The following is a 15,095-nucleotide window of genomic DNA, read 5'->3' as shown; positions in this document are numbered from 1 at the left end:
ATAGGACCCTATCCTGCCTGGGCCTTTGTACTTCCTCCATCCCAACCCCAGGCAGGCTGGGCCTCAGCAACAGCAGTCCCAGAAGAAAGCTCCAAATATTCCAGGAGTGCTTATTTAAAACAATTTAAAAAAAAATCTTAGCATAAAAAACTGGTTTTAAAAGATCAGCTGAGAGCCCACCCCGTCTTCTAACAGCAGGGGGAGCTCTAGATTTAACAAATGATCTCTAAGAAAAACCAGCACAGGCTCCCTCCCCAACCTACCAGAACATTCCAGGGCACTATCGGGCTACCCCATCTCTGATCTGGGAAGGTCTGGGCAACTCAGTGGGTAAGGAGACAGCCCCTGCACCTGCTTCTACTGGGTAAGGCTGGTTCAACCTCAAAATCCGTCTCCAAAAGCCTCAACATGTAGGAATCTACTGGGCATGATGGGCCAGCAGGGAATGAACTCAGCCTTATTCTCTTGGAGAGCTTATCACAGGGATGAGACAGTAACTACAAAGAATCAAAGAGAAAATTCATAGTGTCTGCCTCACCCCACCCCACTTCCTTTCCGCCTTTTCTCCACAGCATTCATCACAGCTGACATTCTTTACAATAATACCTATCTTATTTGTTTATTGTAAGCCTCCTACCATTAGGTGAAGCTCCATCAGGGCATGGCAGGGGTTTTGTCTATTTCTTTCATTTGTTAGTATCTCCAGTGCCTAGAATACCCAGCACATAATTTATTCAGTGAATTAACAGGATTGTGCAGCTGACAGTCCAGTTAATGGGCTAGAATATTTTTTAAAGTTATATTCTATGGGTATACTTTATAGAGCCCAAGCTTAGGGAGGTGGCTCTTCTTATTAGGAACAAAATATACAAGTGATAGGAAAACTAGCGGATTCTGAGGTAGAGCTCTATAACTTTTATTTGAATAGCTAGAATTACGGCTCTCATCTGGGTTCAAAATTTCACAATAGTCCCAAACAGAAAATCAAGGCCTTTGTGTTCTTGTCCTGGTTCTACTGATTCCTACTGGTGTGACACAGGGTATGACTGTTTTTGGAGTCTCATTTTCTTCTTCTGTAGAGAATATGCCCACCACCCCACCCTCCGCCCCAGAACCCGTTCACGAATCAAATGAGAGGAAAAGCGCTCTGAAGCAAATGGTCCTGTCATCGGATGCAGTGATTGGGGTAAATCGTGGGTTCGACTCCCACAAAGGCCAGCTAGTTTCTGTGTTACAGCCACCTGTTACCAGTCTAAGACTCCAGCTGGCTCACTGCCTCAACAACCTACGTGGGCGATCCCAAGGCCTAAAGCACAAATCCAACTTTTGGAAAACCAGCTCACAAAGCACAGAATTTCTTGATGGAAGGGGAGTGTATCATCTTTATGTACAACAAGGATGATGTGCCACTAATGGGGATACGTGACAAGTGAACTGGCTGTAGAGTATATGACTTCCTGTTTGGTCCCACTGAGTTAAGGAAGCTTTCACGTAATAGCCAAGAAGAGACTGGTATTTATTTATTGAATGCCTGCTCATGTAGCAGACACTGTTCTAGATACTTTAATATGCCTAAGGATTTCATGTGGTCGGTAATATTTCATTGTACAGATAAGGATGGGCTCAGAAAGGGCAAGGAAGGCTAGCAAGTGGCAGAGTCAGGATTACAACCTAACTCCATCTCACTCTCAAGTCAGAGTTATTTCCACTACTACGGGTTGGTTTAACTTCTTCAAAAAGCAGAGAAGAATGACCCTATTGGATGGGGAGGCTTCGATTACCATGCTGCTTAGATACAGGGTTGAGCGCGAGCACCCACAGTACTGAGCACAAACAGATGTAAGGAGGGGTCGGAAGAGGGCTTCAAAGTGACTGCAAGCACAGAAAGCCATGGTTCGGGACTCAGGGCTGACCGTGGCACCGAAACGGGCCTCCTTCAGCATTGATACTAGGAGAAGAGCTGGGAAGGGACCGAAAATGCCAGACAAATTCATTAGCTGCTCAGGGCTTGCTCAAGAGACCAGAAATGAGGACCACAAGAAGAATTAAAGACAATAATTACCAATTCCAAAAGACAGACTCCTTCCTGTAAGGTGCTTCTCGGGTTCTTCTGGTGAGAGCCTAGAGCTGGGGCAGCCAGTGCTCACCGTACATTGAGGTGTGGGGTCAAGAGGGCACCCCTATGCACGTCTAGCCAGCTTTGTTAAAAGCCATGGCTGTGGAGAGCAGGAGGAGATGTAGGGGTGATAAAGGTAAACCCTGGGCTCTCCAAGTAGGAGCAAACGGCAGCCACCTTAGCTTCCGTGCTAAGGGAATGAGACACAAGAAGCCCAGCAAAGCGGATAATAGGTTTTAAGGCTTAGGCTTCTGCTAGTTAGGAAAAAATCCAAAAGGTTCAAAGTTAACCCATAAATGTGTGTCTGACGGGGAGGGCTGCATTCACTCGGACTTCCAACTCCCTGCTCCCGGCCGCCTCAATGGCACTGCCAGGGGAGCTAGAATAGCACCCACTCGGAAATCGCATTTTCCCCAGAAACTCCTAGAAGGCAGCCTCGGAAAGAGAAGCCCTCAAAGACCAATGCAAACCCCAGAGCTGTGCACAAAGTTCCTAAGAACATTCGTTTTCGGCGCTGGAGGGCAATCCTTGACCCTTGACGCCCATCTCCGGAAGCGGAGCCTGGGGAACACCTGTGTGAACTGGGAGGCAAGCAGCCCAGTCCTGAGAGGAAATGACCAAGCCCCCCATGGAGTCAAACGAGCAGAAGCGGCCTTGAGGTGCGGCGTTCTCGGTCACAGTTTCAGTTCAGGGAGTGGGTCCCACCCCTGGCTGGCTGTAACCACCAGTTCATATTCTGTTCCCTCTCCAGAACCCGTTTTCTTTCTCCCCTTACATATTTGCTGCATTAAGTAAGTGAGGTCACTGTGAACTAAAAAGAGAAAATGTGTTTCAATTTTCTTTTTAAAAATATACAGTCATCCCTCAGCATCCATGGGGACTGGTTCCAGGACCCCCTCCCCTCTAGATACCGAGCTGTGTAGATGCTCAAGTCCCTTATATAAAATGCCGCAGTATTTGCATATAACCTACAGAGTCCTCCCGGATACTTTAAATCATCTCTAGATTACTTAAGACTTAATATAATGTAGATACCATATAAATAAATAGTTGTTATACTGTACTGTTTAGGGAATAATCATAAGAAAAAAAGTCTACATATTCAGTACAGATGAGCAACCACTGTAGGCCTCCCCACATAGTATACGTCAGCCACCTCGTAACGCTGCCTGCTGCCTCCCAGACATTTCCACCTGAGCTGAATTCACAGATGCGGAACCTACAGATATGGAAGGCCGACTGCACTGCTGCCCTGTCCCAAGGGGGAGCTCAGCACTGCTCAGTGTGTGTACAGGCTTCCCGGCTGACAACGCAGGAGCACTGGGATCGCGCGCTCTTGATCTAGCACTGAGGAGTAAGTATGAGGACCCTTAAAAGCCAGCCTGTCACCTTCCACCCCCAGCCCCAGATTCAATTAAACATGAAGGCAAGTGAAAGTCTAGAATCCACGGAGCAGTTCTGGGAATGGATCTCAGCAAGGGATGACAGCAAGTAACCACCAAGACTTGTTTCCTCATCATTGTCATTAAGAAATATTTATTAGGTGCCTGGGTCTGAATGAATGTTACTTTATTCGGTGCTGACATAAAATAATGGTTCTCACTCACAATAACATACTATGCCAGAAGCTCACCATCACTTTTGTATTCAGAGGAACTCAGAGGCTAGGGAAATGGGACAGCTCACAGAGGGCAACGGAGTGCCATGTCCAAAGGGCCCTCCCTTCAGGTGAGCCTGCTGCATCTCTTTTTCCCCTGGAGAAGCAGAGGGCGTATGCACAGGCCATCATGGGGGCTGTGTGTGGGTATGGGAACAAACATACTTAGCAACCCAGGCAGGAAACTAGAAACCTATCCATCCATCCTCCATCCCTCCATCCCTCCACCCTTCCCTCCCTCCTTCCCTCCCTCCATCCATTCATCCATCCAACAGTTCTTAAGTAACTACAGTAAGTCTTCGCTTACCGTCATCAATAGGTTCTGCAACTTTAAGCAAAACCACATATAATGAAACCAATTTTACCACAGGCTAATTGACGTAAACAAGAGTTAAGTTCCAATGGCATCTCGTCAACATTATAACAAACTGACGATGAGCGGGTCAACGTTATTGGAGGACCCCTTGTACTAGGCTAATTACTGAGAATGACAACAAAGATGGCATCCCAGCCCTCAAAGGCAGCGCATGGTCTGGTTAGGGGAAAAGGCAAATAATTACAAGATGGAAATACAATTTTTTAGTGCTACAGTAATTTAAAGTGCTACATAGGACAGAAGAGGCAAAATTCAGCCTGAGGAAAGAGCGAGTGAAGTATCTGGGTAGATTTTACTAAGAAAATCGAAATGAACAGAATAGAAACACCACAGGCAGAAAAAGAAGGGAGCCGGGCAGTCATCTAAGGCTGAGGAAGGGCAAGAGCAGGAAGGTATGAGAGCACAAGTTCAAAGGACTGGAAGTGGCCTGACATGGTTGGACCAAGGCGTTCAAGTGGGGCAGTGAGGCTGGAAGTGGAGGCAGGGCCCAGCGCCCAGCACATGAGGAGCTTTAAGGTGCGACTGTAGGGACCTCTACATCTGGGAAGACAGAGCAGACAGACTTTTCTCTATTCCTCCCACTAAGTACAACTAAAAACTCTGCGTGATATATATAAAACAAACATAAGTAGGTTTTGAAAAGTGGGGAAAAGAAGGCAGACTGGCTAGGGACTTGGGGACCCGAAGAATGACACAATGGTGAGTTCTCTGGGTCTACATCCCAGACTTGGAGTCGAACAGGTCAGCAACCTGGAAATGCCAATGGAGATGGGCAAGAAAGCCCCAACAAAACCCTCTCTCACTAGCCAGAGGACCAGGAAAAGGGCAGCCTACCAAGACAGAAAACTTTCAGACAATAGCTGTTCTATTCCAGCCAGACGCCACAGAAAAAAAGTGGCCCCATTCCCACCAGGAAAGGTGGAAAGGCCAAGTGGGGAGTGTAGCCTTCCATCCTTGTAAGGCTGTAAAGAAGCACCCCAATACCTCTGCCCGGGTGGTGACAAAGAAAGCCAAGTAGGAAGCTGGGGCTTTCATTCCCGTCAGCCAGTTATATGCACCCCACCCCCCAAAGGATAAGCAGAGACCAAGCGGGGAGCCTGGCCTTACACCGCCCACCTAGCGGTAATGAGGCACTCTTCCCGCTCCCTGCTCAAGTGGTGTCAGGAGAGGGCTGGTGAGGAGTCAAGACTTTCACCATGGCTAGTGATAAGAAGGTCACCTTCACCCACAAAAAATCTAACAGCATGTCATCAAAGCCCTGGAAGGAGAGGAAAAAGAAGGTAGGTTGAAAAAGTACTTAGAGAAATAAATGGCTGAAAACTCCCCAAATCTGGCATGAGACTAAGTCTGCAGATTCTGAAATCTATAGATTCAAGAAGCTGAGCAAACCCCAAACAAGATAAACCCAAAGAAATTCATGCCAGGAAAAATCATAATTAAACTTTTGAAAACTAAAGACAAAGAAAAAACTTGACAACAGCCAGAGGAAAAAAGTTTGAATGATAGCGGATTTCTTGTCAGAAACCATGGAGGGCCAGAAGGAAGTGACAAATTTTTCAGGTGTTATTAAGAATTGCATCTTGAGATCGATGTGCAGCCACCACATTAACCAGAGAAGTGACATAATCGGGACTGCATGGAAGGGGTTGGTGGAGGTATTTTCACCCCCTGCTTGCACTCATGGGCTCTTCTTCCAATGCCCCCTTTAAGCTTTAATTTGTCAACCCCCGCAAATGCCGAACGAGCAAATAATGAACAGCCCTATAACTCTGACCTACATTCACCAGTTATCTTTTAGACATTTTTATCTCTCTCATTTGCATACAGGCATGCACACATTTTTTTCTTCTGGAATCACTTGGAAGTAAATTGCAGATAATGACCACAACATTTCATCCCTAAATTCTTCAGTGTGCATTTCCTAAGAATAAGGACATTCTCTTACATAATTAAAATGCCTTTATCATACCTAAGAAAATGAACATTAACTTAATAATATAAACTAATTTATAGCCCATATTTGAATTTCCTCAACTGCCCTCAAAATGTCTTTCATAACTGTTTGGATCCCCACCCCCCAATCCAAGATTTAAGCAAGTCATTTACTACATTTGGTTGTTGTCTCTTCAGTCATGATCTAGAACAATATTCCTACCTTTTCTGTTTTTCACGACACTGAATTAAGTATCTGAGCCAGTTGTCTTGCAGAAAGAATGTACTATATTTTAAATCCATTTCCTCACGATTAGATTTAGTTTAAACCTTTCTGGCAAGAAGAGTACATAAGTGATGTGTATTTAATATTAGGAGGCACATAATATCATATTGTCCAACCACTGACAGAACTAAAAGTTTGAAAGGTGACATCAGAGCCTTTCATCCTTTGTAATTAATATGTAATCTGTGGGGTAACATTTTGAGGCCATGTGAAAATCCTGTTCCCTAACCACTATTTACCTAATGGTTTTAGCGTCTACTGATGATCCCTGACTGATATCAATTATTACACTGGGAACTGCAAAATAATGAGAATTGCATTTTTACAAGATCACTCTAGTAGTAATCAAGAGGCCATTCAGAAGAACAAAATGGAGTGCCTGGGGGAATGGCTGTGCCGTTAACACTCCCAGACAGGGGTACAAGAGGAGCAAGCTTGGGACAGGGTGGGAGAGCCTGTGTTCAGTTTGGGGCATGCTGAATACGAGCTGACTGTGAGACATCCTATTAAGAGATGTGCACGTGGGGGCTGTGTGTATACAAGGTGTGCATGCATATACATATGTATATGTGAGTGAGAGCATCTAGGGATAATGTGATACAACATGTAGAGAAAGAAGAAATACTTACCAGGCTGAATCTTAAGGGAATCCCAGAATTTACGCACAGGTGATGAAGAGAGCCCAGCAAAGCTGTTATCAGGAATAAGCTTCAAGAAAAAGGACGTAGGTAGAGAGAGATCTTAATAGTGGGTGGTCGGACAAAAAGTTTCCTGAGGATTACTTATACTCAGAACACGGTCAGTGGTCTCAGAGCTATGCCGGTGGGTTCGTAGAGGCAGAAACTAACTGCAACAGGTGAGGCAGTGGAGCCCAGAAGTTTATGCCCCCGGAGAGGTTAAGATGTGCTAACAGTTAATTACTCATTCATTCTCCCACCAAGTATTTACTGAGAGCCCACATGGTGCTGGGACATACGTGTCCCTGTAGAGCTTACACTGCAGTGCAGAATGACACATAAAACAAAGGAACTACAACACAGCAGGAGGTCACACATGCTATGAAGAAACATAAAGCAGGCATGGCAACAGAGTAACCGGCATGATCTTCATCGAAGCGTCAGAGAAGAATTCTGCTGATGTCTGAGCAGAGGCCTGGAGCAAGGGCGTGGGCCCTGCAGCCATCCTGGGAAGAGCCTTCCAGGCGAGCATAGCCGTAAGTGCAAAGGGCCTGACTGGGGAACTGCCTGAGGGAGAGAGGGAGAGACGGACACAACGGAGGCCAGAGTGGGAATACAGTGAACAAAGAGAAGAGTGAGGGGAGGTGGGTGAGAGGGTAGCCACACAGGGCCTCCTAGGACTTAGGACCTTGCTCTGTACTATAGGAAATGAAATGGTGAGAAGAAATAAAGTAGGATTGTGCCTGTTGACCTTGCCATTGACAAAAGGGCCCCTCGGGGTCACATAAATAAAAAGACTTGCTGTAAATCATCTGTTTTCCCCCTAATGTTTGCATAGTGTGCTGGGAATTACTTTACCTGAACTATTATTTTCCACATGATATGATGGAGAACTAACTTGTCTGCGATCACATCCTAACCAACTGCAGGACAAAGACTAGACTCAAGTTCTCTGATTTCAAAATTCAGATCTTTTTATTTATGCATATTTCAGCATAAGGGAGAAGGAGCGGTGGGTGGGGTGGAGAAAAGATACTTCCTTGATCAAGTATCCCCCCCACACACCCCCCGCCAAAAGTGATAATTACCCCCCAAAAACCTTATTTTAATCTGATCTTTTACATTTTGCTTTCTTCTCCTGCCTATTCCTCTAGAAAAAAAATGCTGCCTTGTCCCTTCCCTAATATTGCCAATGAGACAAAAGGAAGAACTTCGGCAAATGTCAAGGGGGCCCACATTCTCCCATTCCTTTTCCCTCCAGCTCTCTCTTGAAAGGAACAACACAGCGAAAGAGGGAGTCACTGAATAATCAAACTCCTCCCAAAGTTAACTGAGTCTTTTGCCACATCCCTTGGTCCTAGCACAGAAGTTTATCACATAGCTCCAGGCAGGACATCGTCACCTCTGCCAAACTGACCATTGCCACAGTATAAGGCCATAAGAGAGGCAGGCAAGACAGGCTTTTCCCAGCACTGGAGACAGAGGTTCATAAGTTGTCTATATCCAATCATTTTATATGATGCAGCCTCGACTGTCTTAGAAATGTGTCATTATCTCTTGAATAATGTGGAAAGGACCATCCTCTACTTCTGGGGAGAAGAGAATAACAATATTCTACACCACCACTAAAAATGACAAGGGAAAGAATGCCAGCAGCCCCTGGTCCACTGTTTCTCCAAATGTAGTTCAAAACCATTTGCGGTCCCCAACCTTTGTGGCACCAGGGACCGGTGCTCCTACGAGACTCTAATGCCTGATAATCTGAGGTGGAGCTGAGGCAGTGATGCTGGTGCTGGGGAGCGGCAGCAAATACAGATGAATATTTGCTTGCTCACTTGCCGCTCACCTCCCTCTGTGCGGCCTGGTTCCTAACAGTATCAGTCCACGGCCCAGGGGTCGGGGACCCTTGCACCACAATGTCTCTGAAGTGCGGATCCCTGGGCTTCAATAATTTTAATCTTTAGTAAACTCTTCAGGGATTCTGGTACCACTAAAATTCAGAAATCATTGTTTTCCTAGTCCAAAAAAAAGGCAGAGGGATAGTGACACTGCAGATGAGAAAGTAAAGATTTTTATTTGCTCATTCTCCACCAACAGGGGCTAAGTAACTAAAAAGTACACCTAGTAAGGACTTGATAACTTTCTCAACAGTTTAATTCAAAATTTCAGCTCTGCAGCCTGTGTAGGTACCCACAAATCGGCAAACAGTTTAATCTCCTGAGCCCCTTTCAGGATCACTACTTTGAGTTGCAAGGTATGTATTTCCAAGAGTCAAAGGATCAGGGCTTTTTGCCATCTTCCTCATACCCAGTGAGGGCTTTGATTCAGCTGGGATGAACTCTGCACCCTGCTGTTAGAATCTAGGGCATGGCAGTCACACTCCACGAAAGGCAGCACGGAAACGCAGTCCTAGGTCTCAGCACCCTGCAGGTCAGGACACAGGTTTCACTGGTGTCAGTACAGGAAGTGGGGAGGGTCACTTACATGCTGAGCTACAAAAGGCAGAGGTCGGCTGTGTCACTGATGTGTAAGGATTTGTACTAGCACCAAGTAGATGATTTTTCTTAGGTTTCCATATCCAGGCAGAGCAGAAGCTCTTATCCTGGGTGGGGCACACGTTACCAGCTTTAGAGAATCTATGGATGCTGGAAACTGTGTGCTGAATTCTGGGTACTTGCTTGGGCAACTGTCTAGTGAGAGGATGTGTAAGATTTTCCAAAGAGCAACAATGGTACCAAAGAAATCAAGAATCTCTGATTTAACTAAGTTTTGGTTATTATGACAGATGTGGAAACTGCTCTTGGCCTTCAAGCCTCACAACCAGCAAACAAGGGCAGAGAGCAGCAACTGGGAAGCAACTTTACAGGAGGGCTTAAAGATGACGGGGTTACTCTCAATCCCACCGCCAACTCTCACCTTACCTCACCAACTAAAGGTCCTGATCTGATGCTGTTTTCAATTTTCAATATTTTCAAAGTTGAAATTTTGGTGAAAGTATGGCAGGCTATCATCTGATAAAAGTCCTGTGTCAAAAAGAACCATTAGACTGTGACCTTCAGAAATTAGCAAGGGGTTTAAAGCCAGAAACCTGGAAAGGATCAGCCTCTTTTAGTGGCGGTGTGACCTTAGGCAAGTCGCACAAGCCCTCTGAGCCTCAGCACCCTCAACCACAAAATGGGAATTATACAAACGATTCCGATGGCTCAGCGCTGAATAAAGGGAAAGTGCTTTGCTAGAAGCTCTGGGCATTGTTATTTGTTTTAACTTTTTCTCTGCGCCATTATCCTACTTAAGGAAAGTGTGTGTGTGTGGGGTGTCAATGCTGAGAGGTAATTGGGTTCGATTTCCATTTTATGTCTTACTGTTTTTAACTGTCACACCAAAATGCTTACAAAAATATCTCGCAACAAAGGCCATTAGCCAAAGAGTTGTGTCAACATTTCCAAAGACTGGCCATGACAATGAAAACCAGAAATAAGTTCATGTGAATCAAAGAGTTTGCAGGGTGGGGTATGGGGAAGGGAGCACACACTCTGGGGCAAGCAAGGATCCACGCTAAAAGGCAGAAAACGTGCTTCATACACACATCCTGTTTTGGTGCTCAGGCTTGCCAACACCCTGTTTGGGCACCAGGGCTGTCATCCCCACCCAAACCAGCAGGAAAGCCAACTACGAAGAATGAATATAGAAAATGGAGACACAAGAATGCTACATCTTTACTCTCCCAGAACTGCAAGCTGCTCTAGTGCTGCATCCTTGACCCAATATGGTGAAAGAGACTTAAGACTGGGAGAAAAGGTCAGTACACAAACAATCCTGTAGACCATGAATTCAACAAGTATAGTGAATTCTAAAAGGTTAAAGTAACAGGGATTAAATATTTTGAACTTGGTCTTCTAAGCGTCTCTTTGACATAGATGCCAGCCATGTTTAACTATCTGGCTTTCAGGCCACTGTCCTGTCTAGTGTTCCAGATCAATTATGATTCCACTATACCCTCCCTGGTGAAGCACGTATGTGCGCACACAATACCCACACGCACACAAGCTATCGCCTTTTTGAAGCCCCATAATCAATATGCCTAAGTCATCTGTTTAGATAAAGCTCCAAATCACCTTTGCCCTTTTGCAAATAACATCTCACTAAGCTGAAGAATTTTAAATTACCACCATCAGCAGATATCAGGGCTCATCTTGAGTGTATGATTCTTTAGCATTTATAGTTTAGGTAAAATTAGTGGACTGTTCCGACAAGTGAATTTATACTCTTTTGCTTCATTTATTATCTTAAGATGATGGCCTTGGGTATGCCAACTATACATAAAGAAAAAAAAAAACTCACGGAATTGTACAATGTAAATTTTACAATGTAAATGTACAATTGTCTATTATGTTTCAATAAAGTTGGGGGAGTAATGTTACAATAGTAAACATTACATTATGTATATTTCTCAGAAAAAAAGAAGATGGCCTTGGATATCTCATACATTTCAAAAACTAATTATTAAATGAAACTGAATACCTACTGTACTTTTTGGACATTAAATTGTATCAAGAACTTATTAAGATTGCTTTCAATGGCCTGTTCAACAGAGCTCTCTGTTGGATTCTTCTTTGCATTCAATAGCGAATATGCTCAGAACGTGAACATACAACTCACTCTAGAGTCCCATTTTAGAATCTGTTAGCAACTAGCCAAGGAGGAGGTTCTATACTAGTCACTGACCACTGAGGTGAGAATACACCCTACAACAGCAAGAAGAAAGATGAGGACGCTGACATCTATCAAAAATGCAACACAAGTCACCTGGGACTGATGTGCCCAGCTGGTCTTCTCCTGAGATGTAAAAAAAAAAAGTTTCTTGAGGCCACATGCCTAACACTATTTTCTCTCAGCTTCAAATCTAGGGATCCGGTTAGCTCCAACCCTAGAACACATGTTTTACAAATGCCATTTAAAATTGGGATTCAACTAAAGTGAAATGGTCACATCCTGTGGTAAGGATACAGTACCTCAATTAGGTGGGATTCTCTGTTTTAAAAAAAAAAAGTTATGTATAAACCTGAAACTAATATTATGTTATATGCTAGTTAAATCTCAAAACAAAAAGAAAAAAAGAAACTCACTGATCAGAGGGGCACAGTGGGCAAACTACAGGACTTGGGGGACACTTTATCTGAGCTCCTCCTGGAAAGAGGTAAGATCTTGGCCAAACTGCTCACAGGGACAGCGGTTCAGAAACTAACACACAGAGCTTCTAGCAATTTCCAAGTGGACTAGAGAAAATGGGAAATGACCAAGGCCCAGGCTCTCACCCTGGCTCCCACCCAAATTCACAATTTACAAAGTATCCTTTGAGACATGAGTTGGACACTATAACACTTCACTTAAAACCAAAACAAACAACATTTCCTTGGGGGGTGGTGCGGGGGACTTAGCTTCAAACCAGACCCTCTCATCTGCTCTAGAATCACCACCTGTGTCTCCACTGGTGAACATTTTTACCTCTTGGCAAGTTGCCCAGAAACAAAAAACATTATTTCCAAACCCAGCCACTTGTTTGTTTTAAGAGAGGTTAAAAAAGAAACATCCACTACCATGGAGAGGGCAAGCTAATAAAATGACAGTCCTGTTAATACAGGACCAAAAAGGGAACAATCTTAACAGAGTACCGTGTTGGTTAGTGGTTCTTTTGACTCTTGACAATTTTTAGCAGCTGTTTTTTAATCCACAGGCAGAGAAGAAAGTGAAATTAAGAAGGATTTTATTTACTGAAAAATAGTGTCTACGGTGATGCCACCCCAAACAAGCCCGATCCCGTCTGATCTTAGAAGGTAAGCAGGGTTGGGCCTGGTTAGTACTTGGATGGGAGACCACCTAGGAAGACCAGGTGCTGTAGGCGTGAAAAATAAAAAATAAGAAATTGCAAGCTGACAAGGTCCTTGCAATCTGTGAGGTCAACCAAGGGTTGCCTCGCCTAAAAAAGTTCCTGTTCCCAAACACTGGTTTTGACAGAAATTAATGACATACATATATATATTAAAAGGTGCTTTCAGAATTACAAGATGGCAGATCCAAGAAAATGCTCTTCTCATTGTTAATTGAGAATAACAAAGCGTATATTTCAAGAGCACGAACAACACACCATCTCATTTATCTCCCAACTAACTCTGTGAGGTGGCTGAGTTATTACTCCCATTTTATAAAAGTTGAAGTTGAGTCCAGAAAAGTTACCTGAGTTGCCCAAAGTCACCTTGGTCCTACCTAAGTGGCAGAGTAAGATCTAAAAAACTCTACTGTCTAATAAAACAGTCACCAACCACAAGTGATTAAGTTCATTTAATTTAAATTAAATTTAAAATTCAGCTCCTCACTTGAGCTGGTCTCATTTCAAGTACTCAACAGCACATCTGCCTAGTGTTACAGAATACTGCTGGTCTAGGGGTTCGTTCTGAATTCGTGGTAACTTGGGGAAAAGGTCCCATGGTACCCCAGTATTTAATAAAGATGAACTGATAGTGACAAAGCTAAATCATAGCCTCTTTCTCATTATAAGAAACTCTGAAACTGCAGGGGTTGGTTTATCTTTTTAGAGATTACAAAAACAGAAAGATCTTTAAAGATCTTTACCAAAATGGATTTGACCCCCATGTACTCAGGAAAGAGAAACTTGAAGCTCAGTTTAAACATTTGGTGAAGAATAATGTAAGTAATAATTCCCCCGAATTACAAATAACAAAAATATTATTAAGAAGAATTTTAGTTTCAGAGAAAAAGGGATCATAGTAATAAATCCTGACACTTCCAGCCATTAAATAACCTCTTTCGGAGTTTAGAATAAATTTCTTCTTGGGGTAGAGACTACTATAGTCAGATGGACAGGAGATCTGCAGCTAACATTAGGGCCCAGTAAAATGACAGCTTAGATTAGCTCTGAGTGCTACAACTGGGCGCACTGTCTCTGTGTACCACTTGCTAACACTGACAGCTGAAGCATGGCAAAGGGATCAAAATGCACAACGGAAGGGTTCGGGAGTCAAGATATAGCAAACCTTATTAAAACACAGAGCTGTGGGAATTCACGTGAAGCTGCCCTTTGCAGTTTCAATGTGAGATACACAGGGCCCACTTGTAGACCTATGAACCAGTCAAAACTAGCTGGCCAATTTATTCACTTTTTCACTTCGCAAACTTGTTTGAGCACCTTTCAGGGGCCACGTGGTTTGACAGGTCTGGACTGACAATGACTGGCTGCCTTCTCTGAGATGTACTGCCCTCGCTCTCTTTGGATTCTCCCAACCAGTTGGAGTAATTATGACCAATGACACTGCCTGGGTACACACAAAGACCATTTAAAATGAAAAAATAAGGTCACTCTAGAAACAAAGCAAGGTCCTTCCTTAGAGAATCTATAATAAAAACAATGGTATTTCATGTGCTTGCCAAGGTCCCAAGGTTTTTCTATTATGTGCACTTGGGCAAATAATAAACTGATAACTGTAGCATCGGAAACATGCTACTCTATGCTTTTCTCAAGGATTCACAACAGAATAACAAAAGGCAGAGGCGGAAGAGACAAACGAGGTTCTTCTCTCTTATCCAGGAATATTACAGGAGACTTTCTTCTCACTTGTCTGGGTTTGAGAACTTCTATGTTTTCCTTTAAAATGTTAATCCTCTGCAGTCGCTTTCATCGCTAAAACATTTTTCTTAATTTTCGCCTTAACCTTTTGTATGACCTTGTGCACCTTTAAATTTCAAAAAGAAAGGCTGTGAGGGAAGCTGTGAGAACAAAGTGTACCACACATGGCCCATATCTTCCATGAGTCTTCATTCTGGATACAGCTGCATTCCTGGTCTTAATCTTTGGACTTAAACACCAGCTTCCTGTCTGTGCCATCTCTCCTCTCCCTCAAGACATGCAGAGCTTCAGACAACATTAAAGAAAGCTTAGGGCCTGGAATATGTAATCCTTTGCTATCTGGCACTCTGTATTTGGTAGGGTTTAAGTGGTGTTAAATGAGACATGTTTACATGATGAGAACGAAGGA

General features: G+C 43.8%; 1 protein-coding gene and 1 pseudogene across 13 annotated transcripts in view; one reads left to right on the top strand and one right to left on the bottom strand.

Moving 5' to 3' along the window:
* Positions 1 to 15,095, bottom strand: part of MRTFA (myocardin related transcription factor A) — a 170,927-nt gene that overhangs the window by 20,056 nt on the left and 135,776 nt on the right. The gene's annotated exons all lie outside the window — the stretch shown is intronic.
* Positions 12,828 to 12,946, top strand: LOC120603076 (uncharacterized; annotated as a pseudogene).

Source organism: Pteropus medius, unplaced genomic scaffold (assembly GCF_902729225.1).
Source record: "Pteropus medius unplaced genomic scaffold, Ma_sr-lr_union100, whole genome shotgun sequence".
NCBI classification, from domain to species: domain Eukaryota; kingdom Metazoa; phylum Chordata; class Mammalia; order Chiroptera; family Pteropodidae; genus Pteropus; species Pteropus medius.
Note: the sequence above shows the minus strand (reverse complement) of the source record. Positions and strands in the feature narration are given on the sequence as shown.